The sequence below is a fragment of the Delphinapterus leucas genome, chromosome 3, assembly GCF_059928025.1.
Source record: "Delphinapterus leucas isolate spDelLeu-1000000601 "Yukka" chromosome 3, BTC_Dleu_Yukka2, whole genome shotgun sequence".
Taxonomy (NCBI): domain Eukaryota; kingdom Metazoa; phylum Chordata; class Mammalia; order Artiodactyla; family Monodontidae; genus Delphinapterus; species Delphinapterus leucas.
The window spans coordinates 104,897,617-104,921,617 of NC_143131.1; positions in this window are offsets into that span (position 1 = coordinate 104,897,617).

A 24,001-nucleotide genomic window follows, 5' to 3' on the forward strand; every position below is an offset into this window, starting at 1 on the left:
ACCTAGGCTAAGAAAAAAAAAGAGAGAAAACACAAATATTAATATTAGAAATGAAAGAGGGGACATCACTATAGTTTCCATGGGCATCAAAACAGTATTAAATGAATATGATGAACAACTTTATGACCACAAATTTGATAACCTAGATGAAATGGATCAATACCTTGAAAGACACAATCTGCCAACACTCATGCAAGAAGAAACATACAATCTGAATAGGCCCACAGCTATTAATTAAATTGAATTAATAACAAATAACTTTTTAAAATAGAAAGCAACAGACCCAGATGAGTTTACTGGTGAATTCTACCAAATACTTAAGGAAGAAATTATACCAATTCTCTACAATCTCTTGCAGAAGACAGATGCAGAGGGCATACTCCCTAACTCATCCTATGAGTTAGCATTACCCTAATAACAAAGCCAGACAAAGCCATTACAAGAAAAGAAAACTACAGACCAATATCTCTCATGAACACAGATGCAAAAATCCTTAACAAGATTTTAGTAAATCAAATCCAACAAGATGTAAAAAGCATTATACACCATGACCAAGTAGGATTTATCCCAAACATGTAAGGCTGATTCAACATTCAAACATCAACTGATGTAATCTGTCACATCAACAGGTTAAAGAAAAATATAATTATCTCAACAGGTGCAGAAAACACATTTGACAAAATCCAACACCCATTCATGATAAAAACTCTTGGCAAACTAGGAATGGAGGGCAACTTCCTCATCTTAATCTAATACATTCACAAAACCCTACATACTTAATTGTAAGAAACTTGAAGCTTTCCTGCTAAAATCAGGAACAACAAGGATGTCCCTTTCATCACTGCTATTTAATATCACACTGGAAGTCCTAGCTAATGCAATTAGACAAGAAAAAGAAATAAAAGGTATGGATATTGAGACAGAAGACATAAAACTATTTTTGTTTGCAGGTGACATAATCACCTTTGTAGAAAATCTGAAAGAATGGACAAGTTCTGGAACTAATCAGTGATTATAGCAAGGTTTCAGGATTCAAGGTTAACGTACAAAAAGCAATTGCTTTCTTATATGCCAGCAGTGGAGAAGCAGAATTTGAAATTAAAAACAATACCACTTACATTAGCACCCCCAAAGTAACATACTTAGGTATGAATTTAGCAAAATATCTGCAAGATCTATATGAGAAAAACTACAAAACTCTGACGAAAGTTATAAAAGAAGAACTAAATAAATGGAGAGATAGCTCATGTTCATGGATAGGGAGACTCAATACTGTCAACATATTAATTCTTTCCAATTTGATCTATAGATTCAAGGCAACCTCAATCAAAATCTCAACTAGTTACTTTGTGGGTATAGACAAACTGATTCTAAAGTTTATATGGAGAGGCAAAAGTCCCAGAATAACCAGCTCAATATTGAAGGAGAAGAAGTCAGAGAACTGACACCACCTGACCTCAGGACTTAGTATAAAGCTACAATGTTGAATTGGCAAAACAAAAGAAAAATAGGTGAGTGAAACAGAATAATGAGCCCTGGAATAGACCCATATCAATATAATCAACTGATCTTTGACCAAGGAAAAAAGGCAGTATAATGGAACAAAGATAATCTTTTCAACATTTCAAGAAATGGTGTTGGAACAACTAGACATTCACATGCCAAAATAAATAAATAAATAAATAACATGTGCAAAGGAGACTAATGAGTAATCGATGTTGTATCCATATAACATAACACCATGTAGTCCTTAAACCAACAAACAAAACTAAAAAAGTTCCTTATGATACTAACTGATTTACAGGATGCATAGGTAAGTTAAAAAAGCAAGATGCAAAAGGGTATATAGTGTGATGGTCTTTTTTTTTTGGTAAAAAGAAATATATAAAGATAAATCAGAAAGAAATGAATAGGTTTAGCTAAGGGTGCACTGGGGGTAGTGATACCAATGGAAATTTATTTATTTATTTATTTATTTTTTTTGTGGTACGCGGGCGTCTCACTGTTGTGGCCTCTCCCGCTGTGGAGCACAGGCTCCGGACGCACAGGCTCAGCGGCCATGGCTCACGGGCCCAGCCGCTCCGCGGTATGTGGGATCTTCCCAAACCGGGGCACGAACCTGTGTCCCCTGCATCGGCAGGCAGACTCTCAACCACTGCGCCACCAGGGAAGCCCTGGAAATTTATTTGAGAATAACTTTTTCATATTGTTTGTCTTTTGAATCACATAAATGTTTTAAATATTCAAAAATTAAATTTGATGAAAATGGATGAAAAAATTAAAGTCCTTTAATTGATTATAATCAGTAAGAAACTGGCTTAACTAAATCAAGTTATTATATAACTACACATAAAGAATGATACATTTAAATAACTTTTGTGTACAAAACTGTACACTATTCACAGAATCAGCAGTTTTAGATCAGAAAGGAGTCAGGAGACATTTTCTGTAAAGGGCAGATAGCAAATGTTTCATGCTCTGTAGGTCATATAAGCTCTCTGGTATTCTTCGTTTTTTGTTTGTTTGTTGCTTGGTTTTACAACTCTTCAAAAATGTGAAAATCCTCCTTAGATTGAGAAACAAGGACAAACCCTGCAGGAGTGTCCCATGGATTATAATTTGATGACCACTGTTCTAGATTTAAAGAAAATGAAGAAACATAACAGTCAAATGCAATTTGTGAATCTTGACTGGATCCTAGAATGAAAAACAACCCAACTATAAAAGTCATTTTGGGAATAACAGGAGAAATGTAAGTGTAGTACATGTATTAGAAGATGCTTTTGAATTATTGTTGCTTTTTCTTAGGTGTGACCATAGTGTTGTTGTTATACCAGAAGGTGCTATTTTTAGGTGATATCCACTGATATATTCTGAAGTGAAGTGCCATGTTGATTGCAACTTGCTTTTAAATGTTTTAGGGAAAAGAAATAGAAATAAAAGATACCAGGAGTCAATAAATGTTCTTAAATGATTGAATGGATGTACATCCAATTTACTCAGTCTTTTGCAAAAATGCTTAGAGAGATGAAAGATCATAAAAATCAATCACCAGATTCTAGGCAGGTATGGATGATATCAAACCTCTGGAATTGAGTTTAAATTTGATTTATTACTATTTTAAGATTTGGGTCATATGTGAACAATCAGAGAGGAATGAAAACTTGATTAACTTTAGGGTTAAAAAGGAAGTATTAAGAGAAGTCATCAGGATGAATTATTTTTTGAGTTTCAAATCAGAATCTTGAATCTATAAGCATCATGGAAACTATTACTCAAATCTGCTCATTTTGCAGATAAGGAAACCACTGCCTAGAAAGGCTTTGCCCTGTGTCCAAATGTGCCAAGCAGTTAGTGTAAAAGAGCAGAAACTTTAATGCATAGTACATGTGTCTTTCCACTGTGCTGAAGCTGCCTAGTGTAGCTCAAAGCTACATATTTGATAAAGCCCTCATTTACCTTAATTTGTCAGATTAGCTTTCCTATCAATTCCTGCAAACACAGCAAAATGTTTAGTAGTTTTCTATCTGTCACTACCACTGTGCTGATAAACACAGAATGAATAAGTTGAGCAATTTACTAGAAGTTATACAGTAAATTCAGGTTATATGTGCAAGCAATTTGACAAATGTGTTCTTAAATATCCAGCCCCTGGCATCTCACTTAAACATAGCGAAACAAACTTACTTAACATTATGAAGTCACAGAAAGGGACCCTGGTTTTTTGCGTATTTGTTTGTAATTCATATTGTAAAGCACAGGAGATATGCCAAAAAGAAGTCTATTTGCAAAAATCTCAATATACTGTAGAGGCTCTTCTCTGAATCAGAACAGCTTTTCCCTCTTTGTCCCAAAGAAAGTGAAATTTGATGGCACCCAATGGATGACACCACACTCAGAGCTAAGGAGAATAAGGTGGGATTGTGGGAGAGGAAGGAATTAAAGGGCTTTAAGGTATAGAGAATCCATGGTGGAAAGAGACTCAACAGAGACCAAGAGAAGCAGAGGACTTTTTGTCCCCCTAGGACAACAAGAGGGATGATTTCATGGTTAGCTTTGAGAGAAATGAAGAACCAGGTGCTTTAAAGATCCACTTACATTTTATGTGTGAATTCCCTCCAGTTTTATATTCAAAATTACTTCCTCATTTGAAACAAAGGAATTACAGGGATTTGTGTATTGATGGTATCTTTAAATCTCTAGTAGCTGGAATTACTAAGGTGCCAATTAGATTATATTGGAGTTTGACATTAATAGAGGACACCTCTATTAAAAGGAGGTTGCTATGTAGTCTGCTCTGCAGATATCTTTGATGTCTTTACCAAAAGATGTCTTTTCAACATAAAAATAAAAGAGCAGTGGCTGTCCGTGGCTGCCTTCAGTGTGAGAATGTGCTGGAATATTTTATTATTGGGTTGGCATTGAAGTCTGCTGTGAAATGATTTTTATGAATGCTATTTCCTGGGAGGCTCACAGAACTGAGAATTGCATGTCATGAGGCCGTGATCCCAGGGAGCAGAAATCAAATAAATAAAGGTCTTGGGGAATTATGGTCTATGGGATATACTTTCTTCCCAAAATGAGTCCATAGTTCACTTTGATGGTGAGTTTAAATGGATCATATGAGAACAAAAAAATACATCTATCTTTAAGTGGTAACAAAGTTCCATTTAAGAATTTTCTCCATAAAAATAATATCTGAGGTCTAAAATTCCAATGTAAAAATAAGAATAGTTACTATGAAAAATGGACATGGTTTAATATATTGTTTTAAAGCTTTTGATATAATGATATTCATATTTAGGAAATGAGAAATAGCAATTTAGAGCTTACTACTCCATAAGGGTATATGCTTGAGGGCTCCTTTCTAACAGACATATTAAAGGGGGTTCTCTTTAAGGAGAAGTAGGTTAATTGTAAGAAAAGTCAGAAACAGGTTGACTACAGCTGCAGAGCAAGGAACTGGCTTTAACTAGAAATAAAATGGAGAAAACTACAGGTTTTGCTCTGGGTTCATGCAATCATCTTTATAGTAGAATAACTGGGGATTAAAAACAAAATGGATTCCTACACGCTTACTCCACAGAAATTCTGGCAAATGTTCAGTAGGTCAAGCTCAAGGAAATTTTATAACTATCTTCCAGATAATTTTAAGGAGGAGGCACATTTCACAACACAATGAGAGGACAATGATTAACAAAAGCTTCATATTCAAATGAGACACAGACATCTTTCAGACATTCGTATTTGGACAGACTATTAGTTTGCTTCATTCAGTTGCTACCTACAATGAATTGGGCAAGCCTTTGTAATATGGATCAAAGCTTTAAATAATTGGGACAATTTGTAGTCATGAGCTGAACTCAACTGATTGAAATCTAAAAGTAATAAATACAGGATTTTTCAATCTCTAGTAAAGGAAAAAAAGTTCCTGAGTAATTTTTCTACCAGAGTGCTGTGAGACTCAAGTTATTATATTTGATGAGACAGTACCACAAATACTTATACAAATATTAGGAAAAATTAATCAATGCTAAGCATAAGTAAATGCTTAATATACCCATACAGGCATACCTTATTTTGTTGTGCTTCAAAGATACTGTTTTTTAAAAACTGAAGGTTTGTGGCAACCGTGCATTGTCAGATGATGGTTGACATTTTTTTTTTTAGCAATAAAGTATTTTTAAATTAATGTATGTACATTTTTTTAGATATAATGCTATTGCAAACTTAACAGACTAAAGTATAGTGTAAACGTAACGTTTAGAGTATACTAGGAAACCAAAAAATTTGTGTGACTCACTTTATTGGGATATTTGCTTTACTGCAATGGTCTGGAACCAAACCTACATCTCCAAGGTATGCCTGCATGTGCTTTCAAAGGATATTAAGCATTTAAAACAATCTGTTTGTAATTTTGTATCCTATTGTGTAGATATTCTACAAATCTGCTCTTAAAATGAGATGAATTAGTAACGAACACAAACATTGCAGGAGATAACGTTGAATCTCAAAATTCAAGTGAATGAGAAATATTATGGTAGAACTAATAAACAAAGACAATGCTAAAATATACAGGATGATATAATCCTCTATGCCTCTTTTAAGAAATAATTCTTTAGAATAGATTCTAAACCCAGGATATGGGTCCCTGTCCAGCATGCAATGCCAGGATTCTGGAGCCTTGGAGTGTCCAGAATAAAAAGGACAAAAATAATGAATACTCTAAGCATAATAATATGAAGCCACAATACAAAATACCTACTTTAGCTCCTTTTATTCCCATGATCAGTGGAGGACTTTTTTTCCCCATTAAAAACAAGGCTAAGTAACTCCCCCAAGTTCATGCAGCTAATACCTAACAGAGCTAACTCTGGGCCCCCACTCAATAACCTTGACTTCCATGCTGCATTGCAGCTCAAATCAGAGAAGACACAGGACTCCTCTTTCCCGTGTGGTCATGGGGTCATCATCAATTCTAAACGTAAGCAGCTTCTAGTGCAGTGCTGCTCTGAGGTAAATATGATCCTTGAGGTCCTTTCATATTCTGTTGACTGTAAGAGCAGGGACTCAGATTTTAGGGGACTTGGTTTTGGCACCCTCTTCCAGTGGGTAAATTTTGGAGATGGAGAGAGAAGAGAGAAAACTCGTATCCATGCATGAGACAAGAATGGAGTACTGCAGTCAATTTGCCATCATGAGCTTCCAGAAGGACTTTGAAGGTGGTTGAAATGATTTGCTCCCCCTTCTATGTCACTTGCTGAAATGCGCTCATCTGGAGAACATAAATGTGGACAAAAAAATTTTCCCCCTTGAATCAGATAAAGATAAATAGGGCTGATGCTAAAAAATATTCTCCCCATTTGACTGTAATTGGATATATTAGTAACCTACACAGAATTATGTTTTAAAAGTCTTCAGAATCAAATACCACACAAAAGTACTTAAGGAAGTTCCAAGTAGTTATGCTAGAAATCTTCCTGTCTACACAATTCTCAGCTAAGCAAAATTATGGTACGAATTTGGAGAGCAGAGTTGCCATTTACTATAGTCATTCCTAAAGAAATTCATCAAGTGAATATGATAATGCAGACAGCCAAATCCTTATCTGGAATTTTTATTGTGAGTTGAAATTGATGTAGAATATGTAACCTCTTCTTTTATTAGGGTACTCCAAAAATCAAGTAAGAAATAGCAAGAAAGCAAGATTTTAAAAAAAGCAATGGAAATACGAACATAAACATTCCACTTGACCTCTGCTATAGGTATTCTACCAGACACAAGGCACCCAGACTCAAACCTTAAAATATACCTCTCTCCCAAGTGCTCTCATCTCACCTTACCTACCAACTTGCAAAGTTTCTGCTTTTCCTCAACCCATTTAAAATTGGTTTGAACATTCAGTTGTGAAACACAAAATGTCTTAACACAGAAACAGATGAATCTAGATATTTAGTCAAAAAACAGTGATGGCAATTTCATATCCTACAAAACTCTTAAATCTATCTCTTCTTGCCCACTCTCAACACTACTGGGTATTTAATTCAGGCTCAAGACTCCGCTGGCTTAAACATTTACAGTGGCCTCTTGTTTCACCTACTGCCTTCATATCTTGACTCCATCTTCTGAACTGCTACCACAGTCATTTTTCTAAAATCACACAGCTAAATATCATAGTTTCCTGGTTAGAACATTCTAATGTCTCCCCATAACCTAGAGAATGAAGTCTTAACTTCCTAAGAAGTTATTTAGGATTCCTTACAATCTGTCCTCGGTCTACAGTCCTCATTCTTTGTGGCCCTCCTCAACCCCCTCGCCCATGGCCACTCCTTAGATAGCAGGTGCACTGGGCTGTGCGTTCTTCTTTAAATCAGTGACTCTCAAACTTAAGCGTGTATCAGAATCATCTAGAGGGCATGCTAAAACATAGATTGCTGGGTCTCACTCCCAGAGCATCTGATTCAGGAGGTCTGCATGGGGGCCCAAGTTTGCATTTCTCACAAGTTCCCAGATGATGTTGCTGATGTTGGTATGAGGATTTCGCTTTGAGAATCAGTTCTCTAAAGGAAGCCAGATTTTCAACTACTTGAAATCCTCTGACTCAGCTCAAAATTGCTTTTGTTTCCTTTCTTGGTGGGGCCTCTCTTGGCTACTTCCTAAGTTGATGCATAACCTTCTAGGTTTATGAGCATTATTTACAATACAGAAAGCTGTGGTTTGTTTATCTGGCTGTTTTCTTCCTTTGACTATTAAGCTCCTTAAGGGTAGAGAGTATACTGCATTTATTTTTATATTCCTAGATTTAGCACAGTGGAGAGGAACCCAATCTCCTTCGCTGAATGAATTGGTGATATTGTATCTGCATTCGTGACTGGGCCATTTTCCAGATATAGAATTGGCCATGCTGTCTATTAACTTTAATAGCTACTGGCGCATGTATTTCAGTGACCTTTCGATAACATTTCACAGCTCTTAACAATTCACCAAAGGGAATTTTAAAGCAACCCTAATCTTACATTCTAATGAACAAAAGAAACATTCATGACAGGTAGTCAGAAATCAGTCTGATGAAATTCAATACAACATGAAACAAAAGACTTCAAATTATCCTGGAAGTTTTATAGGCCCCTGCCTCACATCATCTCTTTATTTATTTATTTATTTATTTATTTTTGCGGTACACGGGCCTCTCACTGTTGTGGCCTCTCCTGCCGCAGAGCACAGGCTCCGGACGCACAGGCCCAGCGGCCATGGCTCACGGGCCCAGCTGCTCCGTGGCATGTGGGATCTTCCTGGACGGGGGCACGAACCCGTGTCCCCTGCATCGGCAGGCGGACTCTCAACCACTGCGCCACCAGGGAAGCCCCTCACATCATCTCTTTGCTGAAGTTGTTGCTACCCATGAAAACATAACTGGGATATTATGTAAGTTAAGTGAAAAACATCGGGTGAACAGAAAAGCAGTCAAAACAGGGCTTGTCAAAGTACTTACTGATTTATTGTTTAAACTGGTTGTTCTTTCACTGTGTGAACAGAGTCTAAAGGGCATATATGGGTTTATATGATCTATAGAGGTTAAGAAAAGGATCCTTAGGGAAGGTTGAGCTCTTTTCTTGCTTTTAACTCATGATCCAAAGTCACTGGTAAGGCCACCTAAGACAATGGAACCCAAATCTTCAACTTCTACTTGATTGTATACCTGCTAATTGGAACTCTTGCTCAGATGTCCAGAAGGACTTTTCCCAACACAAAAAGGGAGGCAAAAACAGTTTTAAGAGCCAGAGGAGTGAAAGCAGGACAAGTTAATGAAATGCTGATTGATGTGGGGAAGCTGGGTGGGGACTGGTCAGGGACTGGCCCCAAATTGTGATGGACCTTGAATGTCATGCCAAGGGGCCTAAATTCGCTTCACAGGCGTCTGGGAGTCACCAGCCTAATTCCAGATTGGAATTAGAGAAACTAGAAACAGAAAGACTAACTAGAAGTCAAAAGATTGGGACCTGAGCCAATGTAGGGCATTGAGAATGGTAAAGAATAATATTTCAGAGAAAGAATTTATTCTTAGCGACTATATTAGTCAGAGTTCTCCAGAGAGACAGAATAAACAGGAGACCCAGGGAAGAGCCAATGTTGCAGATCAGGTCTGAAGGCCATTGCTGGTAGAATTCCTTGCTCAGGGGTGAGGCGTGGGGCAGAGGTCACGCATAAAAGGCATTTAACTAACTGGATGAGACCCACTCACAATATTGAGGACATCGTGCTTTACTCAAAGTTTACCAATGTAAACATCAATCTCATCTAAAAGAAACACCAAAACCCAAAAAACCTCAGTGGAAACATCCAGAATAACGTTTGACTAATATCTAGGCACCCTGGCCCAGCTGAGCTGACACAGAAAATTAACCATCACAGTGACCAACTGGATGGAGAACTAAGGGTGAGCAAAATAAGGGGTGGGTGGCATTGCCTTTAGCTTGGATATTTGAGTAAATAATGATGCTTTTAAACTAAGACAGGATCCCTGAGAAGAGGGACAAGTTTTGGTAAGAGAAAAGTTTTCATTATTCAGGAAAGATTTATTGATCCTAAAGCTTGCATCGAGTACTAAGTGAAAAAGCTCTTTTTAGTGTTTGTGGAGGGAATAAACATATAGAAAACATCATATTAAGAGGAACCATTACATCATGATTAAGCACGTGCTTCAGAGGCAGAGACACTGAACTTCTGTAACGTGGACCAGCCATTTAACATCTAAGTCTCAGTTTGCTCATCTGTAAAGTTAGGTGTTCTAAGAATTAGATTATACATAGAATAATTACACATAATTACTATAATATGACTATATATGTGTGTGTATATATATATATATATACACACACATTTACATAGTCTCAATTTCTCACAAACCCTAATATATATATATATATAAAAATGCCCGGCACCGGCACTTAGTAGTTCATCAAGAAACATCTCCAGGAAGATCAGTTGGGTTTTTACTGTATTGACTGTAACCAATGTAGAGTGCTAAACAAATATGAGAGAGATGAGACAAATATTTCCCCAGGGCCATGACGGTCTCAGGGGACACGGTTTCTGGGAGGGGACTAAGTGACTGTGTCTTCTGTTATAGTATGCTAAATGGCTCCACCGTGACTTAAAGCAGATAATGTGGCTCCCAAAGGAACCGTGTTAGAACCAGGGAATAATTTCAGCACTGGTCTCATTAGGGTCTATTATTTACTTGTGTAAACAACGTTTTTAGGATCTAGTAGTGCATATATAATATTTTATTAGGCTTCATAAAAGCCATAAATGTTTAAAATCTAGAAAACAAATTCAGGCCTCTCTACAATCATTTAATTGGAGCTGCGAAGATTACATGTTAATACACATTCATATACACAAACTCATTTAATCAGCATGGAAGTAGATTGTACCAGTTGCTGTAATAATTCAATATAGTTTGAGTATTCCTTAATGAATGGATAATATTAAGTGATGCACTGTAGCTGTTTCAAAATCAGAGGTGATGTTCTAAAATAGGGGTCAGAAAACTATGGCCAAATGGGCCAGCTCATTTTGTGCATAAAGTTTTATTGAAACACATCCATATTCATTTGTTTGGTTTTGTCTATGGCTGTCTTCACTCTGCAATGGCTGAGTGGAGTAACTGAAACAGAGACCATATGGTCCTCAAAGCCTAGAGTATTTACTCTCTGGCACTTTAGAGAAAAAGTTGATTGACCCTTCTCTAAAAGGATTTTGGAAACTTGGCTTTACACCAGAGTGTGAAAAAGCTCAAACCATAAAGTCTAAGCATAAAGAGCAACGATAAACACTTTATGCTGATTAGATATAAAGATAGATTGGAGGAGCAGTGAAACTGGGGAAATCTTCAGAGTGTGAACAGCATCAAAAGAATGTAGCTGAGAACCCACTCCTGCCTGTTTTTGCCAAAGAAAAACACAAGCCCCAGGGTACCACTTCTTTCAAATCTGGAAAGGAAGACAGGCTTCCATTTTTAAAATCAGATTTCCAAGTTCTGAGTCACTTTCAGGATAAGCCAAAGAGGTCTGGCCACGATTTGCCATCTCTGACTCAGACCCTAAGGAAAGTAGTATTGTGAAATAACAGATAAGAGTGGAATGAAGAAAGGACACAGCTGATTGTGATTTCACAGATGCTTTTGCCTGCTTTACATGAAGGCCTCAGGGGACAGATAGAACATGTGCAATGCAAAGAATGACAGACAACATAGAAGAAGAAAAGCACCAGGCACATCCATCAATTTCAATATAAACCCCATCAGTTCCAAGGAAATGACGTATGAAGGGAGAGAGGACAGAGACGTGGCAATACCTGCAGGAGGCTGAGCAACTTAAAGAAGGAAAAAATGCACTTTACCTGAGCTTCCAAATCACAGCAGATGGTGAGATCTGAAGGGAGATAAACATAAGGCCTGGAAAGCAAGCAATTCCTCCTGTCAGCTTTCAAGGGCTGGTGCAGATGAAAGACCAAAAACTAGACAGAAACTGTGCAACACCAGTGTTTGACAACACTCAGCGCTGTCTACTGGACGGGTAACGGATGGTAACCTGCTGAGGGGCGAGGAATCCCTTTAGCAATGGCAAGGACCCCCAGAACTGCTTAAAGTTAAAGAGTAGACATGAACCGGATGTGAGAAATTAGAAGAAAATAGGGCGTGCCACACAGCAAAAGCAAATCAGATAAATGAAGAGACAACTCTTTTCCGGTAGAATATAGAAGAGTGAGAAAGCCTCGAGCTAAGAGAGAATCTGTAGATCCTGGGTAGGCTTTTCTGGCTCCTAGCTCCTAAAACAACAAGGAAGATGTCGAGTAGGTCACTGCCGGAAGCGCTGGCAAGACGATAAAGTTGGGATGGCTGATTCTGCAGAGTGACTTTGAGAGGCTGCCTCCACTCCCCTATGAATTTCCCACTCATTCATTTATTTATTCATTGATTCCTTCTTGCATTTGGTCCATAAATATTTATTTAGATGCCTGAGCACGTGTCAGACACTGTCCTTGGTGCTGGAGACAGAAGTGTGAACAAGACAAAGTCCCGTTCTTCCTGGAACTTATGTTCTATTTGGAGACACACCACTTAACAGCTATCTGGCCTGTTCCTCATTTTTCTCTTTTACAAAAAGGATACAAAAATTGTTATATTTGCTTTTAGGATGGTATGAGAATTACTGAGAAATATCTATAAGGCAGAATGTTCGTCAGAATTATTACAATTAACATTCTTATATCTGTTTCCCAGGCTCTATTGGTATTATCTTGCTAATAAACAGACTTGATGATGCCACCCCCTACTGTGATGTCTTTTCATTATTTATAGGAGGGGTCAGCAATTTTTTTCTGTAAAGGTTTAGGTAATAAATACTCCAGGCTTTGTGGGCCATACAGTCTCTCTCACAACTATTCAACTCTGCTGCCGCAGTGCAAAAGCAACCATAGACCACATGTAAATGAATGCAAGTGGCTGTGTTCCAATAAAACTTCATTTGCAAAAATAAGTGGCGGGCCAAGATTGCCAACTTCTGATCTAGTCTAGAGCATAAGGTCCAAATTCTCTAGTATAGCATATAGTCTAATACCAAATTCTACTTCTATTTCATCATCCTCCATTCCTCCAGTAAAAATAAACAATTTGCTAATTCCTGATTCTATAATTTCTCATCTATTAAAAAAAATGATAATGTGATTGTAAATTACTCAAATACTACAATAACTAAAAACTGAATGAGAGCGTACTGTGCATACTATTGTATAATCTTTATTTTCCATTAATAAGCATATTATTTAATACATAAATTCTATCTTATTCTGTTCAATGGCTGCCTATTATCCCACTGTACAGATGAACCTCATTTCTTTAACTAGTCACTCTGCCCTTCAAACTTCCTTGCCTTGCACATGTTGCTTCCTCTGCCTTAAAAGACTTTCGTTGTCTAGCTGGCAATCATCTCCTTAAGCTCAAGAACCAGCTTAAATATTTTCTCTGTAAAATCTATATCCCCTGTAAAAAATCCACTCTGCTCCTATTTATTTTATATATAAATCCTAAGAGTCTGGGGGAAATCTGCTAGGCAATTATAATTGATGAAATTTAATGAGTGTTTACTAGATGCCAGATATTTTTAGAAAGCACTTTATCTGTAGTAAATACCTAAAAAATCTGGTTTCTTGATGGTATTATCGAACTGCTGAACATGATGTCTTTTACTCTAAATTTTAAACAAGGTGAGTTGACTTTTTCTGTCACATGAAAGCAAAAGAATCCTACTTTATATGTATTTAGGAACATCTAACATTGTGCATGGACCCTGGCAGATGCAATATTAAAGCTGCTTCTTCTCCTTTTAAGCAGTAAGTTCTCTGGCTGTGGTCACCAGACCTTAATCATGTAGGAATAATCAGGGGCCAGGATAGTAATTCTCTCATGGGTGGAATCTCAATAAATATCAGCCTGGTGAGTTAATGACTCAGCTACAGAGCTGAGATAATTTACTGAATGGGAAAGGCGCGGACAGCCTTTCTTCTGAGTCCAGTTTCTTCAACTTCCAGGGATTTACTGTTTTAACTGCTTTGACGATGTAAAAATTGGGGTAGAGAGCATGGTGATATTACAGACATTAATACTACTAACTAGTTTTACCCTATATAAACTGCAGTTTTCCAGAACTCAAGTACCTTAATTTAAAATACAATCATACTATATGTTATCTGACTTTGAAAAAGGACAATGATTTTTTTTGAATAAAACATTTTATTTTTTTAAAACATCTTTATTGGAGTATAATTGCTTTCCAATGGTGTGTTAGTTTCTGCTGTATAACAAAGTGAATCAGCTATACATATACATACATTCCCCACATCTCCTCCCTCTTGCGTCTCCCTCCCACCCTCCCTATCCCACCCCTCTAGGTGGTCACAAAGCACTGAGCTGATCTCCCTGTGTTATGTAGCTGCTTCCACTAGCTATCTCTTTTACATTTGGTTGTGTATATATGTCCATGCCACTCTCTCACTTCGTCCCAGCTTACCCTTCCCCCTCCCCGTGTCCTCAAGTCCATTCTCTATGTCTGCGTCTTTATTCCTGTCCTGCCCCTAGGTTCTTCAGAACCAATTTTTTTTTTCTTTAGATTCCATATATATGTGTTAGCATACGGTATTTGTTTTTCTCTTTCTGACTTACTTCACTCTATATGACAGACTCTAGGTCCATCCACCTCACTACAAATAACTCAATTTCCTTTCTTTTTATGGCTGAGTAATATTCCATTGTATATATGTGCCACATCTTCTTTATCCATTCATCTGTCAATGGACACTTAGGTTGCTTCCATGTCCTGGCTATTGTAAATAGTGCCGCAATGAACATTTTGGTACATGACTCTTTTTGAATTATGGTTTTCTCAGGGTATATGCCCAGTAGTGGGATTGCTGGGTTGTATGGGAGTTCTATTTTTAGTTTTTTAAGGAACCTCCATACTGTTCTCCATAGTGGCTGTGTCAATTTACATTCCCACCAAGAGTGCAAGAGGGTTCCCTTTTCTCCACACCCTCTCCAGCATTGATTGTTTGTAGATTTTTTGATGATGGCCATTCTGACTGGTATGACGTGATACCTCATTGTAGTTTTGATTTGCATTTCTCTAGTGATTAGTGATGTTGAGCATCCTTTCATGTGTTTGTTGGCAATCTCTATGTCTTCTTTGGAGAAATATCTATTTAGGTCTTCTGCCCATTTTTGGATTGGGTTGTTTTTTTGATATTGAACTGCATGAGCTGCTTGTAAATCTTGGAGATTAATCCTTAGGACAAAGATTTTTAAAAAGATTTTTTTTTTTTTTTTTTTACAGTACACGGGCCTCTCACTGTTGTGGCCTCTCCCGCTGGGGAGCACAGGCTCTGGACGCGCAGGCCCAGCGGCCATGGCTCACGGGCCCAGCCACTCCACGGCATGTGGGGTCCTCCCGGACCGGGGCATGAACCCATGTCCCCTGCATCGGCAGGCGGACTCTCAACCACTGCGCCACCAGGGAAGCCCAGAAAGATTTTTATAAGAGACTCCTGCACTAGGATCTAGATAAGATATTCATAGGTGATTGAGCCCTACAGAGACCAGGTTTCCTGGCAGCTCATCCTTGTCCATCGGCATACATCTTGGAACTCTGTTATTTAGGTGAACAAAGGTGGAGTCTACCACCAAAGAAGCCAAGTCAAATTCATATCAAACAACAGGACACACTTCCATGATGGTGGGAGTACTGGGAGCTGACTCCTGATTTATTGGCAACTGTAAGAATGGCTCTCAGGCCTGGCAGTAAATTAAGGACACTTACCACATTGCATTTTATGGCTTCCCAAGAGTGATAGGATAAACCAATAATAACAATAATCATTCAGAGAGCCAGACCCTGTGCAAAGTGTGTTACCAAAATTTTCTTCATTTAATCCCCCTAACAACACTAGGGTGTAGGTATTTCTAGGCCCAACTTACAGATGACTAAATTGAGACCTAAATTAGACCTATTAAAGGGCATATGGTCATGCATACAGAGATAGTGTTGTATTTGAGTCTCTCTGATTCCAGGCCCATGTTTTTTCATGAAAGCACTCATGCCATGGAAATTCAAACAGAACAGTTAACTTCTGACTTCGTGTTTCCTTAGGATAATCTGGATGCAGTGTCACCTCACATAACATCATTTAAGGAACTAGATGTTCCAAGTTGTTTTCTCCAGCTCTATAGCCCAAAGGGTTTGATTGGTCAAGCTAGCAGACATTTTGAGCTATCTATAAGAGTGTGTAACCCTTCTCTCTTCAAGAGCCTAAGGATTTGGGAGATTGTTTCCTCCTAAGAAATTCCAGGAATTGGAAGAAATAAAGACAAAGGCAGAAAAAGGAGGACTGGTGAGATTTATATTCATCTTCCTCAATATGAAGGCAATTCACATAACGATTCAGTATGGACCAGGCTCTCCTTTTATGTGATTTGAGGTCAAATGAATGGTATCTCTTATACCTGCACATGATCTAGAGCCAGGAAGACACTCCCAGATCTGCACAACCTCAAGAGCAGGGTAGAAACTACACAGCCTCATTATGTTTACTGGCTGCCACCCTGGAGTTACCTCTGTGGCTGGTGGTGAGTGAGCAGTGGAGAGCATGACTTATACTATCACCAGCATCTGTTACTGTAAGGCTGTCAGGAGACAAATCTCCATTGGTCCCTGACATTTCTGCACATCTTCTGTGCAGAAGCACTGCCTTTTCAAGGATGTCTGCATGGTAAACAGCCTTGGAAGACAGGGATAGTGTCTTCCTATGGAGCAGAGGTAATGGTCTGTTTCTTGTCCAGTATAACGAAGATAACGCATCCTTCTGGGGCAAGGCTCAGGCAGGTTTGCTTGCAGCCCATTATAAAAGATGCAGGTTCCCTATGCTTGAGGTTCCCCAGCTGCGCGACAAACCAACAGTGTACTCAGAATCCACCTGAGCCACTTCGCATCAGCCCATGGGATGTGGGGGGGGAAGGGAACTGATGTGAACGTGAAGCTCACGCTGTTTGCCTGCTGTGTGTAATAAAGTCCTTTGTCTTGTCCCGTGAGTCTTGTGTTCTGCCAGGTTAACCTGTTCACTTGCAAGCAGGGTTAAGTATCAGGTCCTCCACAGTCCCGATAGAGGCCCACCAATCTGCAACTCCACAGTGCCCAAGGTGTCCTTAATGTTGTATCTAGAGAGCCCAGCCCAAACAAGAGTCTTATTTTTTATTACATATGTTTTCCTTTCTATTATTATTTGGTAGCCTCAGTGTTGGCCAGGTTCTACCACTTCTAAAATAAAGCATGCCTAATGAGTGAACATTCCATTATGCATGGGTCCCAAGGTACCCATTCCCATACAGAGATCCTTATAAACACACAAAAAACCAAAAGAGGCCCTTAGGGGAAACAACAGTCTAGCCCTTTTCTCACCGAGTCCTGATATCCATACTGTATTGAAAAGTTTTGATGATTATGGGTCTGTCCTTAAAGGAAATGTAAATTAGACTGAGCTAATTAATAAGATAATGACTTGTTTGTCTTGAATTGGCTGTAAACCTCCCACATCCAGGTATCCAATCTACTATTAACTAGATGCAAGAGTCTGCTAGGACCACTCTTCTATGAAGTACAGCATGTAAGTATCGTTTTCTGGGGCAACTCTCTGTTGGTGTAACATTGGTTCTCTTTGTGATGGAGACAGTAAAGACGGGGTAGGATTTTAACTCTCTTAATTTCAGGTTGATCTGAAACCAGCCCGCTTCATTTCAAGAAGCTTTTACCTTAAACCTGTGCTTTCAGATGAATTATCTTCCAATAGCCCCTCCCCCCGTCTCTCTCTCTCTCTCTCTCTTCATTAATGACATGGTTATAGGAGGTAATCAGTATTTTCCCCATGACATAAAAACTGACTTTCAGTTTTCAATAAACAATGTACTCTCTTTCTCTATATTTGAATTCTTGAACCCAAATAATGACCTTACAAGTGTGATGGCTTAAAAGACTCTTGGTTTCTCCTCTAACACTTCTGACCTGTTTGGCCTAAATGGAAGCATCTGCAGATTGCTTCATAATACATAATTCTGTCTTTTCAAAACTTTAAAAAATAAATTTATATCCCCTTTACCCATTCTGTCAGATTTTTTTTTTTTTTAGTGTTGGTGGTAGGGGTACATGGTCCATAGAAACTTTATAAAAGTCTCTCTCCTACCCCTTAATATCCTGAAGTTCCTTGTAGTCTCTCATCAGCCTAAATCAAAACAAAATCTTTTTATCCATGCACCATATTACACACACCCTCTTGAGCCTTTGACCCTTACTGTCTAGACTGAATGACACTTCCAGTTTCATCACATTCCCGGGACAACTGTCCCCACTCCCACCTGGTTGTACACACCTCAAACAGTCCCTTGGAGATTATAACCTTTCTTATGTTGGACTGGTTTTCTCTTGAGAATGGACCCTTGGAGTGGGAGGGCTTTCTGTCTTTGGAGATGCTATGCTGGCTGGCTATTCCCAAATCTCTGTTGTAAACAGCAGACAGGAGGAGGTCTTGAACTCTTCACATGTGATTAATTTTCATTCTGTCCTACCAGCCTTGTATTCAACTCTGCTAACTCTCTAACATCTTGAGCTGATGATGTTATCACCCGATGGTTAAGGGCAACTGTTCCATATTTTGATTCTATATTTGGGTTCGGTCCCTAGCTCCACTGGATAGAATTTCGTTCTAACAGCTCATATTCCCATGGAGTTTATACAACCTTTCTCAGCTGGTTGGGCAGGACAGTTAATTAGCACAGTCACCTCAGCTGTGCTGACATTGGTTGATGATATCAGTGTAAAACCAGCAATGTTTTGGAATGATAGTCTGTGTGAACTGATGCCAAAAGAGCCCCGCTGCCTTTTCCTCTTCTGTTCAAAATATGTTTAATTGTAGCTCTTCTTCCAAAGTACAGATAACACTAGTGATTAAAAAAAAACCACACAAACACACACCAAAACTGGTATTATAACAAACCAGAGAGGAGCTAATCACTGGCTATTAAACAAAATCTATTTCCTAAGAGACAATATAGAGTTGTATGGGTTTGAAAGCACAAAACAATGCTATTTTTATCTTGCAATCCAGTTCCACATATGGTGATTCTGCTGAGCACTGTGACCAGGCAAAGTTGAGGGACTTGTTACAGTGAGTTTATTAGCTGCAATGGGACCTTGTTCCATTTAATTTATGCCGGGCGCTATTATATGCAAATCACTAACATGGTACAGAGTTGGTTACAAAAGAAATATCAGAACAGAATGGAGAGCTGTCTCTATATTCTTCTAGAAGTATCTCAATGATATCATTTCACCCTATTATTTTTTGGAGACATGTTAAAAATTACCTGCCATGCTCTCTCATTGAAAAAGAAAATATTTTTTATATTTTAGATGAAATTAAGATCATAATATTTAACATCCTGGGTAATTCGTGCAAGGTGCTACTTTGAGGAGTTTCAATGGAGCATCAGCTGTTTCCCTACTGCAGTCTGGTTTGCTTTTTACCACTTGGCTTCAGTTAATTGGACAAGAGATTGGCACCTCTACTAAGGGCACCTGACAAGTGAGCCTTGGCATGGTACAAGGACATTGCTCAGTAGGGGTAGTTTTTGGGGGAAGATGATGGGCTAAGTGTTTTCTTTTTTTCTTTTTTTTTAGAATTATTTATTTATTTATTTGGTTGCATGGGGTCTTAGTTGAGGCAGGCAGCCTCCTTAGTTGCAGCACATGGACTCCTTAGTTGTAGCATGTGAACTCTTAGTTGCGGCAGGCAGGCATGTGGGATCTAGTTCCCTGACCAGGGATCAAACCTGGGCCCCCTGCGTTGGGAGTGCTGAGTCTTATCCATTGCACCACCAGGGAAGTCCTGGGCTAAGTGTTTTCTGACAGCAATTTTTTGGACTATTTTTTGCAATTACAGAAGAAAGACACTCATCTAGGACTTCAGTCCAGCTACATCTAGGACTGAAGAAGAACAGGGATAGGGCTACATTCCAATTAAGTAGTCATCTTACAATAGGACTTATATTTTCCTAAGAATTCCAGTCCCAGTTTGGAATTTATGATCATGTTTACATGTATCTATCAGATGCTTCCTGGCATAGCTGGAATATTCCTAAAAGGCTTTCCTAGACCAGGAGTCTACAGCTGTCATCATTTTAGCCTGGCACATGCAAGTGCAAGCAGTCCATTCAAGGTTGTCATCCCAGGGTCTGGCACCATCCATGTCTTTGCAGAAACATGGTTTATTTGTTTGGAGAAAATGTTACTTCTGTTCTCACTAGTTTCTCTGTATATCAAAAAGAAAGGAAAGCGGTATTCTGAGCTGAGAAAGCTTCAATAATGTATGATTTAAAGAGGCCAACTAGAGGCAGAGTCAAGATGGCGGTGTGGGAAGACACAGAGTTAGTGTCTCCTCACAACTAGGGCACTTGCCGGCCGCTGGTGGGGGACTCTGATGCTCAAAGAGATGGGAGGAGCCCCAAAGTGAACCAGTAGGATGTAGGGGGACTGAGGGAGGAGGAGAAGTGGAGGCCAGGCACGATCAGCGCCCCTGAGGCTGGGGAGGTCAGGAGAGGCAGGCGGAGGGACTCTCCGGGAAGAGTGTTAAAGCCCCATCCAGGCTGCGTGGGTCCCGGGGGCATAGGAGGGAGGCCAGTGAGATCAGGAGAGGCAGGTGGGAGGGGCCCTCCAGGAGGAGCAGAGAGGAGCCAAGGGTAATTGCCCCACTCACTCGGGCCCTGGGAGCCTGCTGAGTTTCCAGGTGAGGTCCCCTGCCCTCTGAGACCAGGGGTGGGGGGCATGCCTGGGCCCCTTCTGTTCCTTGAGCCTAAGGCCCACCCTCCACAGCTCCCAGGGCCTTTTCCAGCCCCGTGGGTCCTGAGCATTGGTCTCGCCCACTGCCCAAACCTCATCCTTGCTTAGGCCCCACCCTCCACAGCCAAGGCCTTTCCCCCCACTTTTTTTTTTTTTTCTTTTCCCTCCTCCTCTTTTTTACTACTGTGGTACTGATGTACCTTCTGGTTGTTGATTCATCTATATTTTTATTTTTATAATCTTTCTAACATATGTTAGTTTCCTAATCTAATTTTATTTTTTACTTTGTTACTGTTGCTTTTTGGTGTTTTTTTTTTTTGCCGCCCCATGCAGCTTGTGGGATCTTGGTTCATGAGCTGGGGTTCGGGCCAAACCTCCTGTGATGGGAGCTCTGAGTCCGAACCACTGGACTAACAGAGAACCTCAGACCCCAGGGAGTATTCATAGGAGTGAGGTCTCATGGAGTTCCTCATCTCAGAACCAAGACCCAGCTCTACCCAACAGCCTACAAACTTCAGCGTTGGAAGCCTCAAGCAAACCAACCAGGAAGACAGGAACACAATCACACTCATTAAAAAAAAAAAAAAAAAAAAGTGAGATGGCAAAAAAATATGTCACAGATGAAGGAGCAAGGTAAAAACCTACAAGACCAAATAAATGAAGAGGATATAGCCAATCTACCTGAAAAAGAATTCAGAGTAATGACAGTAAAGATGATCCAGAATCTCAGAATTAGAATGGAGGCAAGGATTGACAAAATACAAGAAATGTTTAACAAAGATGTAGAAGAACTAAAGAACAAACAGAGGTGAACAACAAAATAACTGAAATGAAAAATACCCTAGAAGGAATCAATAACGGAATAACTGAGGCAGAAGAACGAATAAGTGAGCTTGAAGACAAAATGGTGGAAATAACTGACAAGGAGCAGAATAAAGAAAAAAGAATGAAAAGAATTGAAGACAACCTCAGAGGCCTCTGGGACAATACTAAACGCACCAGCATTTGAATATAGGGGTCCCAGAAGAACAAGAGAAAAAGAAAGGGTCTGAGAAAATATATGAAGAGATTATAGGGGAAAACTTCCCTAACATGGGAAAGGAAATAGTCTCCCAAGTCCAGGAAGCACAGAGAGTCCTATACAGGATAAACCCTAGGAAAAACACACCAAGACACATATTATTCAAACTAACAAAGATTAAATTAAAAGAAAAAATATTCAGCAAGGGAAAAACAAAAAATAGCATACAAAGGAACCCCCATAAGGTTATCAGCTGATTTTTCAGCAGAAACTCTGCAGGCCAGAAGGGAGTAGCATGATATACTTAAAGTGATGAAAGAGAAAAACCTAGAACCAAGATTACTCTACCCAGCAAGGATCTCATTCAGATTCAATGGAGAAGTCAAAAGATTTTCAGACAAGCAAAAGCTAAGAGAATTCAGCACCACCAATCTAGCTTTACAACAAATGCTAAAGAAACTTCTCTAGGCAGGAAACACAAGAAAAATACCCACAAAAACAAGCCCAAAACAATTAAGAAAATGGTAATAGGAATATACATATTGATAAAAACCTTGAATGTAAATGGATTAAATGCCCCAGCCAAAAGACACAGACTGGCTGAATGGATACAAAAACAAGACCCATATGTATGCTGTCTACAAGAGACCCACTTCAGACCTAGGAACACATACAGACTGAAAGTGAAGGGATGGAAAAAGATATTCCATGTAAATGGAAATCAAAAGAAAGCTGGAGTAGCAATTCTCATATCAGACAAAATAGACTTTAAAATAAAGACTGTTACAAGAGATGAGGAGGGACACTACATAATGATCAAAGGATCAATCCAAGAAGAAGATATAACAATTATAAATGTTTATGCAGCCAACATAGGAGCAACTCACTACATAAGGCAAATGCTAACAACCATGAAAGGAGAAATTGATAGTAACACAATAATAGTAGGGGACTTTAACACCCCACTTACACCAATGGAGAGATCATCCGAACAGAAAATAAAAAAGGAAACACAAGGTTTAAATGACACAATAGACCAGATAGATTTAATTGATATTTATAGACGTTCCATCCGAAAACAACAGAATACACTTTCTTCTCAAGTGCACATGGAAGATTCTGTAGGATAGATCACATCTTGGGTCACAAATCAAGCCTCAGAAAATTTAACAAAATTGAAATTGTATCAAGCATCTTTTCTGACCACAAAATTATGTGATTAGAAATCAATTACAGGAAAAAAACTGTAAAAAAAACAAATACATGGAGGCTAAACAGTGTGCTACTAAATAACCAAGAGATCACTGGAAAAATCAAAGACTATATAGAAAATACACAGAAACAAATAACAATGAAAACATGATGGCCCAAAACCTATGGGATGCAGCAAAAGCCGTTCTAAGAGGGGAGCTTATAGCAATTCAATCTCACCTCAAGAAACAAGAAAAATCTCACACAATCTAACCCTACACTTAAAACAACTAGAGAAAGAAGAACAAAGAAAACTCAAAGTCAGTAGAAGGAAAGAAATCATAAAGATCAGAGCAGAAATAAATTAAATAGAAATGAAGAAAACAACAGCAAACATCAATAAAACTAAAAGCTGGTTCTTTGAGAAGATAAACGAAATTGATAAACCCTTAGCCAGACTCATCAAGAAAAAAAGGGAGAGGATGCAAATCAATAAAATTAGAAATGAAAAAGGAGAAATCACAACTGACACTGCAGAAATACAAAGGAGTATAAGAGACTAGTACAAACAACTATATGCCAATAAAATGGACAACCATGAAGAAATGGTCAAATTCCTGGAAAGGTACAGTTTTCTAAGACTGAACCAGGAAGAATTAGAAAATATAATCAGACCGATCACAAGTAATGAAATTGAAACTATAATTACAATTCTTCCAACAAACAAAAGTCCAGGATCAGATGGCTTGACAGGCGAATTCTATCAAACATTTAGAGAAGAGCTAACAGTAATCCTCCTTAAGCTCTTCCAAAAAACTGCAGAGGGAGAAACACTCCCAAATTCATTCCA